The sequence below is a fragment of the Nannospalax galili genome, unplaced genomic scaffold, assembly GCF_000622305.1.
Source record: "Nannospalax galili isolate Female #2095 unplaced genomic scaffold, S.galili_v1.0 scaffold601, whole genome shotgun sequence".
Taxonomy (NCBI): Eukaryota; Metazoa; Chordata; class Mammalia; order Rodentia; family Spalacidae; genus Nannospalax; species Nannospalax galili.
The window spans coordinates 308,126-325,144 of NW_008345690.1; the positions used below are offsets into that span (position 1 = coordinate 308,126).

At 40.3% G+C, this 17,019-nt stretch overlaps 1 pseudogene; it reads right to left on the reverse strand.

Annotated features, from left to right (window-relative positions):
* Positions 1-6,343: 6,343 nt before the first annotated feature.
* Positions 6,344-17,019, reverse strand: part of LOC115071838 — a 54,941-nt pseudogene continuing 44,265 nt past the window's right edge.

Below are 17,019 nucleotides of genomic sequence, written 5' to 3' on the forward strand. Positions count from 1 at the left end.
CTAGAATGGTTTCCACGGCTCTGGAGCTCCCTCTTCTGCTGTCTCTGAAGTGTTCACACTTAGTTCATGGTACTTTATCTTCCTTTCTCACGACCTCCTCACTCTGGTCTCCTCCCCTACTTTCATCCGGGTTTTTTTTCTTCTTCTTCTTCTTCTTTGTGTCTACTGACCTCGTGCCGCTCACTTTGGATCTTACTCCCTGCCGTTTCTACTCACTTTGCGGCTTTTTCTTAGAGTACAGTTTTGTCTAGTGAGATTTGAACAGTCGTGGGGCTCAAACTTGCATGCCTTTCAGATCTGGCCACTGGCACTCACTGCCGATGAGTCTGTGAAACTCCTCCCAGCGGAACAGTTATTCTTGGTGGGCCTTCAGGGTTTCCAGGGAACACTTACCTGCTTGTCTGAGAATTGAGACATATCTTGGATACTGGTTGCTTTCTCCAACACAGCTGTTGACAGGACTAAGAACTTGAAGGGGCTGGAGAGATGGCTCAGCAGTTAAGAGCACTGGCTGCTCTTGCAGAAGAACCGGATTCGAATCGCAGCACCTACATGGCAGCTAACAACTGTCCTTAACTCCAGTTCCAGGGGATCCAACACCCTTTTCTGTCCTTTGCCAGCACTGCACTGCTCGGGTGCACTTAAACACCTAACACTCATACACATAAATTAAAAATAAATAAATAAATACCAACAACTAACAGCTTGAAGTGTGGGTGGTTTGTCCTTAACTATGGTATTTTTTCATTTTTAATTTTTTTCTAGTTATAAAACTCATTCCAAATACAGTTGGTTTCAATAAATTTTCTATTTTAGTTTTCTCCCAGCTTTATAGATTTATTTTTTATTATTGTTACTATTAAATTTATTCTTTGAAAATTTCATATGTGTGTATAATGCATCCGATTACAGTTACCTTCTCTTATCCCTTACCTACTTATATTTAGAGTTCATGAGAATATCTTCTCCATTAATTTTGTTTTGTAAATGTTGACTATAGATTGTAGGAGTGTTGGGGATTATAGTCATCTATTTAATTTTGTCTGAGTGCCGAGAGAATTAAATTTTATGCCAGCATAGCCATTTTCCCAGATCCCCCTGGGTTTTATGTTAGAATTTTTTAACAACCCTCTAGGATACTTACCACAATTACTCCCACTACATAGATGAAGAAACGAAAGCCTAGAGAGAGTAGTTGAGTTCCCTAAGGTCAAACATTGTAAGCAGCTGTCAGATGCAAATCCAGGCCTTTTGCCTTTGAAGCACACACAACCAACCACTCTGCAAAGGCTGCATTGAAAGGTTGTCAAGCCTTGGAAGAGTGGGTAGAAAGTAAACAAAAAGATTAGGAAGGAACTTGTTCTGGGCTGAGAGAGTGGGATAAATAAAGACTCTGGGGTTTCCATGCATAAGAAGAATAGAAAGAAGTCAATCCAGCTAGAGACTTGGGAGCCTGGAAGTGAAATGTGAAAAGGAAGCCAAAGTAGATGATTCAGGATGCTGCGCACCATGGAAAGGATTTGGGACTTTATCTTTCATGCAATGCAAAGCCTATTTTTAAAATGGAATGTATGTGAAACAGTCCAAGACACCTCAGATCACTTTCTTTCTCTTAAAAGGCCAAACTGAATGTTATTGGAAATGAGTTGACCACAGAGAAGATGGGTGCATATTATTGTATAGACCATGGCCTGTTGGAAAGTGAGCTAGATCGGCGTGAAGATGATAGGAAGGAGCTTGTGTTTCATGAGGTGGAAAGCTGGAGAGCTGCACTAGCAGGGACCAGACTGAGAAGGCCCAGCAGCCCTTACTCGGGATCTCCTGGGAGCAATAGCATTTCCCCATACTAATTGCTACTCAGAGAAACTAGAGACACGGAGTCCACAGCACAATCAGAACTAAAATGAGTCAGGGCTTCAGGCTGAATGGGGCTGCATGATTTTTCAGAAGGCTGCATCTTCTTTTACAATTTTCAGAGTTCTGCCTCAGAAGGTCAGCCACGTTCACTTGTCAAGATATTTTGGGCAGTAATGACTCCCCTTTCTTGCTATTCTTATCAGTTCCCTTTTGTTATCATCACTGAGGCTTGTGAGCGGGCTTTGTAGTAAGTCTTCTGTATAATGCAATATTCAACACTCTTCCCATTCTCATTCAAACTTCTAAAAAAAAAAAAAAAAAAAAAAAAAAAAGCATGGAAAATAGGAGAAAGGATGATGATGCCTGCAACTTGAGTATCCTTTTTATAGACATCCCAGAGAGTAAAGTTGGTTAAATTCTGTAGAACCATCTTACTGGTATTGCATATACTCTAAGCACATAAACTACAGACACATTTCCACACTTCACTGACCATTTCATATTAAGGGCTGCTTTCACTGTCTGTGCAAAACTCTGCCTCCTTCATCCAGTTTTAAAATCATTGAGAATTGCTTGTGGAAAGGCCACTGGATGGTGAAACGTGGATAGAAAGGTCAGGGCTAGTCAGCTAAAAGCAAGCATGGGCAAGAGTTCGGAATGAGCTATTAGCAGCCAACACCTGCAGGCCCTGGCGGGTGAGTGCATTAGCCCCATCAGGGAATCTGGTGGGGCACCCACAGTACATACTCCATAGGCTTAGGTGAGACCACATCCCTGACATTTCTAGTAATGCTGGCTAGCTAATGCTGTCTATTTAGTCTTCCCTTGGGCTTTTCAGATGCATTAATAAAGGTTGTGCGTGTCATTTGCTCTGCGACTGCCTTAACAGAAGTGATCTGAAGTTGGCCTCAGCTAAGGTTGTAGTTTAATGGCCACACCTTTGAACAATCAAAAGCAATTTCTGAAGGTTCCAGAATCTCCAGGATCTCTGTATCTACCTGAAACTGTTTGCAAACTTTCCTTCCTAACACTGACCTCTGTCTTACACTAATGCAGCTAGTAACACCAATGCCCACATGCAGATTTTTCCGAAAAACTGACTATCCCAATGCTCAGGTTCAAAAAAAAAAAAAAAAACACTTCCTATTTTCCAGATTCCACAGGCAATAGTTTTTGCCTGTATGTAAAATTGGTTTTCATTTCCCCAACATCCAATAAGTTTCCTCATTACCATTTGTCCACCAAGAGACCATGGAAAGATCATAGAGATGTATAATTCTTTAAAAAGGTAGCAACAAATCAAAATTGATAACATAATTATCACAGTCTGTGACCCAAGCCAGACCAATAAGAATCATTTTCATGAAGATGGAAAATACACGCTGCCCCTGTGAATCTGATCCCAGCAGCTGTGAGACAGACAAAGCTTTCTACCTTGAGTGTGAGTAATTAGTTAAGCATTCATTTCATCTTTTTCTCTGGGTTTAAAATGAGCATATTGATTAAGATTGCTGATATATGCATGCATGTGGATAAAAGAAGGGAAGAATTTGCTTTATAGATTGAAGTAAGCTTTGCAAATAGCCTTGACTATCTGTGAACAGACACTAAGCTGGAAACAGCAAGGTGCACCTTTATATTTGTATATACCAAAAAAAAAAAAAATGAAGCAAAGTTTTGCAAGTACACAATAAGAAATATCCTTGACTTTTTCAAGGATGGGTAAAACTGTTGGATTCTACACACCAGACTAGCCAGTCAACCAGCCTTAGTCACACTCAACTTCCTTCAGTTTAAATTCAAACTAGAAAGTGCACTAAGAATGAAAGGAGGGAACCTGAGGGTGACTCTGAGGCTCAGCAAAGGCTCCTCTCTGGGGAAGGGACACACCTCAGCAGGGAAGCTACCAATGGCTTGATGCCTGACATTAGCACGATTGTTTCCTATTCAGTCAGAGCTACTCTGTGGATGGAGGAAGGTGCCTCCAATTCTCTTCACACAACCGACCGTGAAATGTCCTGCAGTTTTCTTTACACAGGTGAGCCAAGGCATCCTCCACTTAGCCCACCTATGAATCTCAACACTATCTGAGAATTTAGGGAAACGCAAAGTAAGAGTTCCACCCTACACTTACTGAATAAAACATGTTGGGAGTGGGGTCCAGCCATCTGTTTTAATGAGTCCCCTGAGGGATTCTGAAGCTCCCTGAAGATTATGAATGTCTACATTATGCTGAACCTAACTGCACAGGGCTGTCCCCAAAGCTTTGTCTCTGGGGATGTGCTGTGTTTCCTGCTTATTTTACAGAAACCACAGCATGTACTCTCTGGTCAACATAGACCCTATGGAGGAGTCAAAATTCAGCTCCAGGTGGAGAATACTTCCTGGGAACTTGCTAGGGACTCTGCTTTCTACGTAGTTCCACAGATAAGCTATAGAACATGCATTTTTTTTCCAAACTCTTCCTACTCCAATGAATCATTTTATGGTTCAGCTATAAGCCTCCTGTCATGGACTGAAGACCAGTTTATCTACATTTGCCCAAGCTACAACAAAGGATAATTTTCACAGCATACTAGTTTCAGAATTATGTTCATACACCCCATTCCATCTGTGACGAGGGTAAGGACTACATTAGTGTATTTTCCATTGCTATAATAAAATACCTAAAGCAAGTAAGCTAATTTTATAAATAAGGTTGTTTAGTTCACAGTTCTGGAAATTCAAAGTCAAGATTGGATTGAATCTCGTTAGTTCCACCTCCTGTGAGGGTCTAACAACAGATGGCAGTACAACAGCAATAAGGTGCATAAGTCGTGATTGCATCTCAAAAAAGAAGCTAGAGAGGAGGCTACGTTCCTACAACCCTCTCTGAGGGTATCCACCAATAACCTAAAGACTTCCCACAACGTACAACCTCTTAAATCTCCCATACTATCTCCCAACACCATGGGGACCAAGTTTCCAATCCATGGGAAACAAATCATCTCAATGACAGTAATGATGATGGTGATGATTCCGTGTCATTGGAAAGAACTGTCCTCAGTTGTAATGAGACAGATGTACCAGGTACTTAGAAAAGATTCTTAAAATATCATTTCTTCTAGAAATCTCCCTTATAATAAAAATGAGACAACATTTCTCACCTCTTGCCAGTCACTCAGAATCCTTTGTAGAATCACTTGTCTTAATGTTTGCAGTAAATCCAGACTGAGAGGATGGAACTGTCATTGCTTTGTGGTATTTCATTTGTTTGTTTTGTTTAAAGTATTTAATTCTTATTTTATGTATATGAATGTATTGTCTATATGTATGTAAGTGCACCCATGCCATGCAATGCCTGCAGAGGTCAGAACCAGGTATTAAAATGGAAATCAAACCCAGGTCTTCTGCAAGAGGAGCCAGTGCTCTGAACTGCTGAACCATCTCTCCAACCCCTTGTTTGTTTCGAATGAGTTTTAGAGTAGAAACTTTGGAAACAGAAAGAAATTAATTTGAATCTGATATACTATTTAGTGTGTGTCTTGTAAGCTTAGGCAATTTACTTAAACCTTAAATAATTTTCCTAGGCCTCAGTTTTCTCATCCTTTAAGCGGGGAGTACTTAGTATAGCATCTTTATTATGGAGTTGGAAAGTGATCATTTGTGCACGGTGGTTAGCACGACTCTATACTTACTATCCAGGGTAAGTACTCCCTCGACTCTCCTGCTGTTTTCTCCTTTCCTTGGCTTCTACAGTATAATAGCTTTACACATTGGAACTCCATGGGTGAGACTCTGTTTCTCGGGGGAACACAAAGGGCATTACTTTGTGGTTATTGCAATTTCTTGTGATCTCTGTATTAGTCACAACCACATCCCCTACTGGACTAGAGCCATTCCATCCAGCTATAAGCCTTTGAGGTTTCCGTGCGGTTTTCCTAGAATATTAGTACCAGAAAACCTTTAGAATTAGTCTATTTAATATAATTACTTCATTTTATAAATTAAAAAACAATGACCACAAAAAGTGAGATCCTGGTTCAAGGTCATTTGCCAAGGTACCCAAACCTCCTGGTTCAAGGTCATTTGCCAAGGTACCAAACCACAGTTCTAAATCCATTTCATTCCGTCTCCCATTCTGTCATCCTATGCAATGACTGAAAATGAAGATGTAACAGTGAGGTCTTGGCTGACTTCCTGTCAAATGTTTAGATTTAAATGAGGAAAGAATCTGATTTTTTCCCCACTTCGTCTTGGCTCTGAGTTATACCTCTAAGTTTTTAAATCAAAGTATATTGGATCAGGCATTATTATGGATTTATTAAAATCAGCAGGAAAAGCAAAGACATTCCATGGAGCCAAAAGTCTTTAAAAATCAGTAATCTTCACAGAATCTGGTAAGAAAGCACAAGTCCCATCCCTGACCACCCATATGACCAGCACATGGGAACACCCAGCTGGATGTTAATCAAAGCAACACAGCAGGAAATGAAACGGATGCCGTCTATGGTTTGACTACAAGTCCCTCACCAGCAGCTTCATGTTCTGGAAACGTAAGCTCCAAAGCAGCAGGATGAGAGGTGGTAACTTTAGAAGATACACAGGCCATGAGGGCACAGCCCTTGTAAAGAGGACTAATGCTGTTGTCACAGGAAAGAGTTTCTTATAAAAGCATGTTCAGCTCCCCCTTCCATCAACACTTTTCACCCTCTTACCTTTCACCATGGAATGACACAGCAAGAAGGCCCGCACCAGGTACCAGCTCCTTCATGTTGGACTTCCCAGCCTGCAGAACCGCAAGAAACAGATTAATCTGTTTAGATAATAAGTGGTTATAGAAACACAAAACAAAGATACTGGGCCTTTTGTAACAATACAATTTATTCAAGTAATTATAGAATTTTTTTACATAGAAGAAAAAGTAAAGAAAATTTCACAATTGTATTCTGATTCCAAAAGACAAATAATATGATGTAGAGCTACTCAGTTGGAAGGTCGATATCAGGATGAAATGTTAACCAGACAGATTGATGGGTCTAAGGTTTTCTACACATGTGACTGAATGCATAGCAAGACCACTGTCAAATCTAAGACTTATCAGCAACCATCGCTGTACCATGAACAGAGGTGGCCAAGGCACTCCTAATATAACTGCAGAGACACAGTCATTGTATTAGTCAGGGTTCTCCAAAGAAACAGAACCGGTAGAACGAATATATATGTATAGAGATTTATCAGCTTAGCTCACAGGATAGAGTCCCAGCAGTCCAACAATGGCTACACCACACTGGAGAGGCTGAGAATCTGTAGTCGCTCAGTCCACGAGGCTGGATGTCTCAGTAGTCCCAATCTGGCACTGAAAGTCTGACAAATTCCAAAAGATCAGCTAGTCTTCAGTCTACAGCAGCAAGACAAACTCACCAGTGAGAGAAAAGGCAAGCAGCAAGAAGCCTGGCGTTCTCCTCTGCTTTGGCCTTTTATACGGGCTGCCATCAGAAGGTAACACCCACATTTAGGGTGTGTCTTCTGGTTTTAGATGATCCAATGAAGAAGATCTCTCTCATTTCAGTTAATCCCAGATCCAGTCAAGTTGACACCCAGGATCAGCCATCACAGTCATGATACTGACCAGCAGAAACAGCAAAGCTCAATGCTGGATAAGTGAATCAGGCAGTGAGATCAGGTGAAGTCTAGATGAGACGAGACCCCTGGGGTGGGCTTAAGGAGGACTTCGCTCCAAAAGTAATGCTCTGGTTCTCCTGCCTTTCTTGGATGTCTTCTATTGGACCCAACTATCTTACCCATGTTGGTTCAGATAGGGCCATTTATATTCCTAGCCACTACTGGTTAATTGTGTTCCTTCATGTTCCTACTCGGGACTTATTTTAAAAGTTGGAAACATGAACTATGGTTCCTGTGCAATATCCTTGCATCCCTAACACCACCACAGCTTTGGGGAAGACCCTTATCACTCAACCTTAACACCACACAGTGGTGAAGGTATCACAGTCCTGCTCAGACACTTTCCAGGCTCCCTGTCTTTCCCTCAAGGCCCTTAACACCATTCACTCCCATTTTCCCAGATCTTCATGACTTCTTTCCCCAACAAAGCCTCTGAAACAATCCACTTTCTACCAACATTACTAGTGAATCCATCTCTTTTGGTGGCTCTGGCAAGCACCAAGATTTCTATTTACAAATCCTCATTACATGTGTCTGATAGGTTCAGCTTCTGAATAACTGATGATTTGTGTTTTATCTGTGTGATACCACAGGCTCTTTATTCTTCTTACCCATGTTTAACTTGGACTTAAATATCCCAGGAGCTCCCCGCTCTTTAAGAATAAAAAGGTTCTCTAAGAGCCTCTTACTTTTCCCAAGACATAGTTGTTATCCTTAAGTATTATCGTAAGCATTATTTAACAGTACACCGGCTGCTATAAGGAAACTAAAAGAAACAAAAAGATGTTTGCTTCTTAGTAAGTTGATGGTCTAAATAAAGAGGAAATGGAAAAACATACTTATATATTTCCCTAAGAAATTAGAGAAAGCACACAAAATAGCCAGGAGATTGGCAATTACTTTGTAAGTATGCTTTAACTGTCACAGAGGGGCTGTGCCTCCAATCATGTGTTTATATGCCCAGAAACCCAACAGAAGGCGCTTGTGAAACCTTTAGCATGTTGTTTGGATGACTGTAGCTGGCAAAAAATTGGTTTCCAGGTGGCAGAGCCTTCCTGTGCTTAATCGGTAGCTATTTGTTGTTCTTCGTGATTGGAGCAACTACCATAGGTCTCAACATCATAGAACTGTTCTCGGAGGGGTTACTCCCTGCTATGAACAGACCTGTTCCACAGCTTGGAGCTACACAGGCACTTTTCCTACAAGAAGGGCTGCATTTCCACTGTGTGAAAACAGCACCAGAATACAGTAGTGAGCACAGCAGACATGGTCTCTTTCCTTGCAGAGTTTATAGTCAGTGGAATGGACATCGTATATGTGTACAGTGTGATTATATGTGTAATTAAACCTGCTCTGGAGGCAAATTCCCACGAAGCTTGTAGCAGGGACTTAGTCTGGAAGCAGAACCTGCCAAAGCAATTTTCCCTGAAGATAAGATAATTAAACAGTGGTATGAGTGGTCACCAGGGCTTGGGAGAGGGTGACAGGTTGGCAGCCTATGGAAGCCCCAAAGCATAGGGAAGAACACATGGAAGAACATAGGCAGTGGTCAGTGTTGCCAGAAACTAAGCAAGACTGGCCAGACATGGATCAAGCCAAGCAAGAAACAGTGTCTTGTGGCTCATATGGACAACTCTTAACTTTATTCCAAGATCAATAGCAAATCACAGAGGGCATGTTAAACAATTGGCTTTGGTCCAATAACAATGGAAAATGGAACAGAGCTCATATGTTTAATGCTCACCTTTGACTGGTAATGAATAAAGACTTCTTTGGGCATTTTCTCCGTTCATGATCTCTTTTAAAAAAAGAAAAAAAACTCTAAAACTGCCATGTGATATCTTTACACCTTTATTATCCCTCTGAAACCTCAGGACTTGAGTATCCTGACGGAGTGAAAATGTGGGGATAGATCTGCCTCAGTTTGGGCTCTAGAGACAATAGAGTCCTTTGCGTGCTACAGCCTGACCTCTTGCATTTCCTTCAGAAATCATTGACTTTGGAAGTCAGAGTTCAGCAACAGAGCACCACAAAGTATGAACTAGAGAGGAAAAAGTAGATGAGTCTCTGGGGAAAGCAACAACTAAGGCACAACGTGGAGGAGAGTAAATCTACCTTCCTTACCATTGCTCCAAAACCTCAAGCCATTCAAATTTAAGTTACGCAGGTCAGCATGAATAGCTACGGAGTTCTAAAATGGATTTCAAATATCAGTTTGAAGTTTGCATGCAGCCTGACTATTGCCCAAACCATAGAGATTCCTGAAATCAGCATCTTGAGGCCCTCCTTCAACTCAGAAAGAATTCAATATTTGAGCCTTGGCTGCTGCTGATATCACAGATACATTCCAAGGGCCATTACTCTTCAGCTAGTCCTTGCTGTTAAGATACCCTGGTGTAGCCTCCTCCTCCTCTGCCTCCTCCAACCAGCCAGAAACTACTTCTCCCTGCCTGTCTTCTATTTTCCCTTTTTTTCTTTTCTTTTATTGTTATTGATTTCTTTATGGAAGGAAAATTGAATAAAAGGGAAATCTATGAAGAAATTGTACACTATAATATTATTGTCTCCAAGAGGACATCCTACAAGTCTGCTCCATTACATGGCAAAATGAATTCCCAAGAGAAATAAGAGAACAATCGCTCAAGTAATTTAAAAATCAGCTGGACAGAATCACCAAAGATGTGCTGGCAGGAAAGCCCAGACCCAGATATATTGGAATGAAGAAAACGAGTCTAATATGATTTTTTCCCTCTTCTCATCTCACTCTTTTCTTTAAGCCGAATTCTCTAACTTGTGCTGAAATAAGCTATATCCACAGGCAGCGAGATTCGCTGCTTTTCTGTCTCCAAATTCATCAGAAAGTAGAACCAAAGCAAGGGAAAGGATGTTAAAGTCTCTTTCCTTCAACTATCAAGAAGTACCTTGGTCAGATGGGAAACATTACTGTCGAGCTCTCAACTTTTATTCTAGGCCTGCTGTTCATTCTAGGATCAAAGGGGAGATTCTCTGGAAATAGGAAGCCAAGTCCTGTTAACATTTCATGATAAAAAATGTGGAGTTATATATAAATTCTTACAGTGATTGCATATAAATTTTATCTGTCAACAAGTAGGTTTATCCCCCAAACAGCACCTATTTCCCTCTTACAAATTTATCATCATTTCTCTTAGGTCTATTTATTATATTTTAATGTACAGCCCTATAGAGCATTATAGAAGTCTTATCAACCTCAAACATGTGACAAATGCACATTGTTATATTGGGAAAAATCAATGCCTTTACTGTAAAGCACTCTGGGGTCTAAGGAAAAGCCTTGTAGTGTTCTATATTGACATTGTCAGACACATATATTCCTTGATGTTACCCAAAATGTCAATGAAAAAGTCTACAAACTGTACCTCATCTATAGAGCACTTGTACTTTATAAGCTCTTTCACAATTGCCCACTTTTTATATTCAATTTGGTCATTATTAAGTGCAGTTTACAAAGGCTCTATGGTTCAAAGATGGAAGAAATTCACAGTGGTACAGAGTTGTTAAGACGGCAGGCTAAGATACAAACCAAAATCCCTCTCCAAATCCCAGGATTCTTTCTTTGCTAACACCTTCCTTTCTCAGGGCATTTGGGAACCTCACTTTGGACCATGCAAATATTGAGTTTTGCATGCTGAATACATCTCTACCAATGTCAGGTCAAAAAAAACTATATTCAAGGAGACAATGGATTAATAAAAACAGTATTTTAATCAGTGACTCAGATGAAACTGCTTTTTGAGTACCTTCAAGCAGTTTTTACTCATAAGGAAGAAATCATGAAAGTTAATTTAAATTTTATGACCATGAGTTGAAGGAATTAAGCCTTGACCTGATCCCCCAAAACTGGGTCCAATCTTCCTGGTCTTTCTGCAGAATCCCCTTCCTCTAGCCTCCTTGTCTAACCCTCCTTAACTCTACCAGGCCAAGATCCCTAAGTGAATTTCCTTGAGTTTTAAGAAAATGGTACCTTGGAATATGATCGCCTTACTTTTGATTTCATTTAACAGAAAGATTAAACATGTGACCCCTCCAAATATCTTGAGCAGGAGTTCTCTGCCTTCTGCAGACCACTGGTTCTCTTTGCCAGTTCCAAAGGACCATCAAAACCTGAAGAAAGGAGAGATGGCTCAGCAGTCAAGAGCACTGGCTGCTCTTGCAGAGGACCAGGATTCAGTTCCCAGCACCCACACAACTCATTACTGTCCTTAAGTGGAGTTCCAGAGCTTCTGATGCCCTCTTCTGGCTTCTGTGAGCACTGCATGCATATAGTACACTACACACATGCAGACAAAATATTCATACACAAAATATAAAATAAATATTTTGTTAAATGGCCTTGAGAACAATAAGAGCAAAGAAAACAACTCAGAATGTCATAGAATAAATGTCTTAATAAAGGACTTAGTGAGACCTACCACCACCCCTTTGAGACAGAAGGACCCAGCCTTCCCTAAGGATATTAAGTCAGCAGTTAAGCACTACTAAATAATGTTAAGAATGTAATAACATGTCTTTATTATAAGCATCCTTTAATGTTTACTTTTTCTTCAAATAAGCTAAACAGTTGTGGGCAGCCTGATTTGACTCTTTGACAACTACCAGACCCTTCCCTTGTGCCCATCTACCTTGAGAAGGTTGCTGTCAACCAAAAAGCCTACTCCTTTGCAACAAGCAGACTATCATTATGACATCTAGGCTGAACAATTTACAGATAACCTTGAGAAAACTACACTCCAACTACTAATATATTGCAATCATGGCTGCTGCCCATATGAAGGAAATAAAGGCTGTGAAGGCCGGATAAAGGTTTGGACAACACGGCACCAGTATGAACTTGCAGGTTGACTTACTTAAGATGGCAGCTACCAGATGTTTGTGAACCATGAGCAAGCAAATAACTTGTTATATAACCAGTTCTGGCAAGAAGCCACTTTGGTGTAATTCCCTATAACATGCCCTTGGGACCAAGGATATGCTCTAGCCAGTAAGAGTGCAGCAGAGCCTTTCTAGACACCACAGGCTAACAAATAAAAAGCCCAGTGCCAAGAATGGGTTACCGCATTTGGAGTCGTTGTCCAGTGAGGTCCCTTAGACCCCCAAACATTACAGGATATTGCCAATGCTCTACAGTAAGACCCCATAACTGAAGACACCAGAAACCTGAGTCATAGAAACATGGACAAATCAAGCTAGTACTGACCTGGAAGCTTCATTCCCACTGGATAGCATTTGTAGTGCTATAAGGTGCAAGGCACACTACCAGAGGAGATAAGTAATCAGTCTTACCCAGCTGTGAACCCTGCAAGCTACAATAATAATAAGCCTGGCAAGACATGCCCATGGGTGCAATAGTGGCATGAATGTCATGGGACTAAACAACCGCTTTCTGAGTGGATTTAAAACCCCTTCCACAAGATGAAAGCCATACTTGGCACTGTTATTGGGACCAAGAACCTGTGGCTAGCTATATTGCAGGCCTTAGTGGAGAACATACTATTACTATTCTGCTAAATTGACATAGTATTAAACTGACTACTAATGATACCTAAAGTACATCTCTCAACCCTTATCAGAGAAGCTTCTTTTTTCAGTAGATGGCAATTAACAGTGACCCACAGTGGTCAATGTATAGAGAATAAGAGACCGTGGAATGCTCGGCCCTAAGTAGGACACCTACATCACACCCTTTCCTCCCAAGGCTCAAGGATCATTGTGGAAGAGGATGTAGAAAGATTGTAAGAGCCAGAAACGGTGAGTGACTACAAAGAAACAGTTTTTTCCAAACACAACAGGGTAGTTGTACATATGAACACACAGCAGTGTGACAGTATACACAAGACTTGCATGAGCACAAGCAAGATAAAAATCTCAGGATGGAAAAGGGAGATAGACACAAGGTACCATCCCTGACAGAGGCATTGTCAGAAATTGATAGCCACTGAGAGAGAGTCAGTTTTATTTAAAAGTGTGTCCCCCTGATAGGCCGACTATGCTCTAGTGAATGGCCGCACACCCAAAAGTATACGAGCAGCACAAATTGGACTTAATGGCTTTATACAAAGGAAACAAAGGGAAGGGGAGTGGATGGGGAAGAGTTGGGGAGAGGGGTGAATATGATCATAATACATTGTATGAAAGTCTCAAGGAACTAATAAAATTATTTTTAAAGAAATTCAGACCAGCTTATCAATCTAGGAATTAATGTCCTATAGTTTCATGAAAATGATATGTTTTCCTTAAAGAAAATGGGCTAGCTGACCATAAAAAGTTCTACATTTCAATTCATATTGAAGAATATCTCTTGGAGAAGACAAGGTCTCAGTGATCTTTCTCCTTTTAGCCCATACCCTCAGAATAAAAGGCCACACTCTGTCCTCTAGCAAAGAAAGATATGATTTCCTATTTGAAACCCAGTTGGATTAGTGCTTCTTACTGTCAGTCTATCTGTTGCTGAGTCAGACCAAAGATGCCTTTGAGCATCTCAGTAGTTACCTGTTTATGACAAACAATGAATGCAAAAAGAGAAGGAAAAGGAATTAATTTTGTTCTTTAGCTCAAAGTGAATATATTTATTTTTTATCATGTAGAACATTTTCATCCTTCTAGCATGAAAATTGGGCTAATTTCCAAATCACATCTATCACAATTCATGGGGTGTTTACCCATAAATTCAGGTGACCGGTCTAAATCATTTGTTCTCAGACTTGGGTGCATAGTAGAATCACATGTTCACATAATACCAATTCTTAAATCTTATCCTCAGATAGTCCATCATAATTCTAGCATATTATCATAAAATAAATATGTTTGACAATCACAGATGAGTATACTGTGAAGTCGAAAGATAGAACCACATCAGTATGGGCCGTGGTGATTGCTTCAGAGAGAGGAACTCAGCATAGTCTAGTTGAAACTGTGGCCCAAACATTTAACTATTTGGAAGAGGAGAAGAGGGAAAGTTTGGGTTGAAGACAACACTAAAATGATACAAATTTAAGGGAATTTGCAATTCTCAGGAGCGTGAGGGCAAAGCCACACGTGGGGTAATAAGTTCTGACAATGTTCCAAGCCGACTGTAATGCAAATACCAACAGTTGCTTTTTGAGCTCTAACCACTACGTTCATTTTGGCTTGGGATAGTTGAGATAGCAGGGATGTCTTTTACTTCTTGTTACTTGCCACAGTAATTTTTGTAAGTAATACCCTGCCACAGGAAAATTCAGATTGTAAGTATTGTAAGTCTAGTTTCAACTAGTTTGATTTCCACAGCAACACAGATCAGAGTTTTTATTATATATATATATATTTTAGAAGAAGCATTTCATTACAGCTTTAACATACTCAATAACAGTTTCCAGAGCAAAGATACATCTCTTTCAAAAGTGGCTATAAAAATCAGAGTTCTTAAATGAGTTTTGGTTTTTAAATGCTAGAAAGAAGCCCATTGAATTTCTAATTCAACAATACATTTTATGGATTAGATGATTTAGCATCTGGAGTGGATTAGAAAAGGACACACTAATAGGTGGCAACCTAGGTATCAAGGTTTTCTTACTTGAAGTCTGAGTGATATTTTTGCACTATTCCACATTTCTTCAATAATGTATTAAGAATCTACTTAAGAAGTGATTTTTTTACTAGTTCCACTGATGGTTCTTTTAAGTTTCTATTGAATTTTTGTAGATTTCTTACAATATATTTTGATCCTATTTAGACCTCTTCCCTAGCTGCACCCAACCCCACCCAAATTCACAGTCTCATTTTAAGAAACAATTTTTATACTTTATTATTTTTATTTTATGTGTATGAGTGTATTGCCTGCATGTATGTGAGTGCACCCATGTCATGCAATGCTGCAGAGGTCAGAAGAGGGCTTCAGATTCCCCTGGAACTGGAGTTAAGGATGGTTCATAGCCACCATGTGGGTGCTAAGAATCGAACCTGGGTCCTCTGCAAGAGTAGTCTGTGCTCTTAACCGCTGAGCCATCTCTCCAGCCCCATAGTCTCATTTCTAAGGCCTATCAAGTCAAATCTGTGTGCCCAAACACCCTTCAATGTGGGCCCATCCACTGAAGGCTTGCCAACATACCCTTAAAGAAGACGGACTCCCTCCCACCTCAGCAGTTATTCTTGCCAGTACTTCTCAGTTTCTTCCCCATTTCTCTATGCTGGGATTTTTGTCTACCTTAAGCTTACATAGGACTTGTGCATACTGTCACCATTGCTGTGAGTTTGTATGAGTAGCTCCCCAGCTGTGTAGAAAACTCTCATTTTCTTGTGATCATCCACAACCTCTGGCTCTTCCACCTTCTCTTCCACAAGTATCCCTGAGCCTTGGGAGACAGAACTTTGCTATAGTACCCTATGAAGGAGGGATAAACACTCTGCAGTGTCTTATTTTCTGCAAATTGACCAGTTGTGGGTCTCTGTGTTAATCATCATCTGCTGTATGAGAAAGTTCTCTGGTGAGAGTTAGGAGATGTGTTAATCTATGGATATAACAAGTCATTCAGAGTCTGTTTAATAATATGTCTATTTAGCAGAATAACAGTATTAGGCTCTCCCCTATGGCCTGTGGCTTGTCTAGCCGCAGGTTCCTAGGCCTGATAACAACATCAGGTATGGGCTTCATGTTGAGAAGCAGACCTTAAATTCAATCAGAAAGTTGTTGATTACTCCCATAACATTCATGCCACTTTTGGACCAGTGAACATATCTTACTAGGCCAGTTGTTGTAGCTAACATGATTCATAGCTGGTTAAGGTTGATGATTACTTTTCTATTAGCATGCACAGCACCTTCCAGCACTGTGAAAGCTAGCCAGTAGACATGAAGCTTTGATGTCAATGTCACTTGGTAGCTCCTTGTTTATTCTATAATTCAAGTATGTAGTGTCTTCAGCAATAGGGTCCTACTATGAATTTCTGGTGGGTAACCAAGAGCAGGAACAATTGTCAGTGCTGTTTGAAGGTCTATAAGATCCCTGGTCAATAGCTCAAAAGAAGGAGTCCATCCTGACATTGAGCTTTTACTTTACTAGCCTATGGTGTCTAATAGGAGAAATAACCCCGTTATAAGGTCACTCCTTTCAATTTCTTTTATTTTTTTTTTTTTTGTGTGTTTTTGAGACAGGGTCTCCTTGTAGCCCCAGCTGTCCTGGAACTCACTATGTAGACCAGGCTGGCCTCAAACTCACAAAGATCCACCTGCCTCTGCCTCCCAAGTGCTGGGATTAAAGGGTTGCGCCACCATGCCCGGCCTAATTTCTTTTTTTATTTAGAGAAAACTATTAGTTTCTGTAATCAACTGTATGTAGATAAAACCTTAAGTATTTAATACAATGTGTTACCCCTTTAAAAAAAAGTAAGTTTAATGTATCTAGACCAATGCAGCTGTCAATTTCTGTAAATGCCAACTCAACACAGTAAACTAGGATACTTTTTTCCAAAGTTGATAGCACAG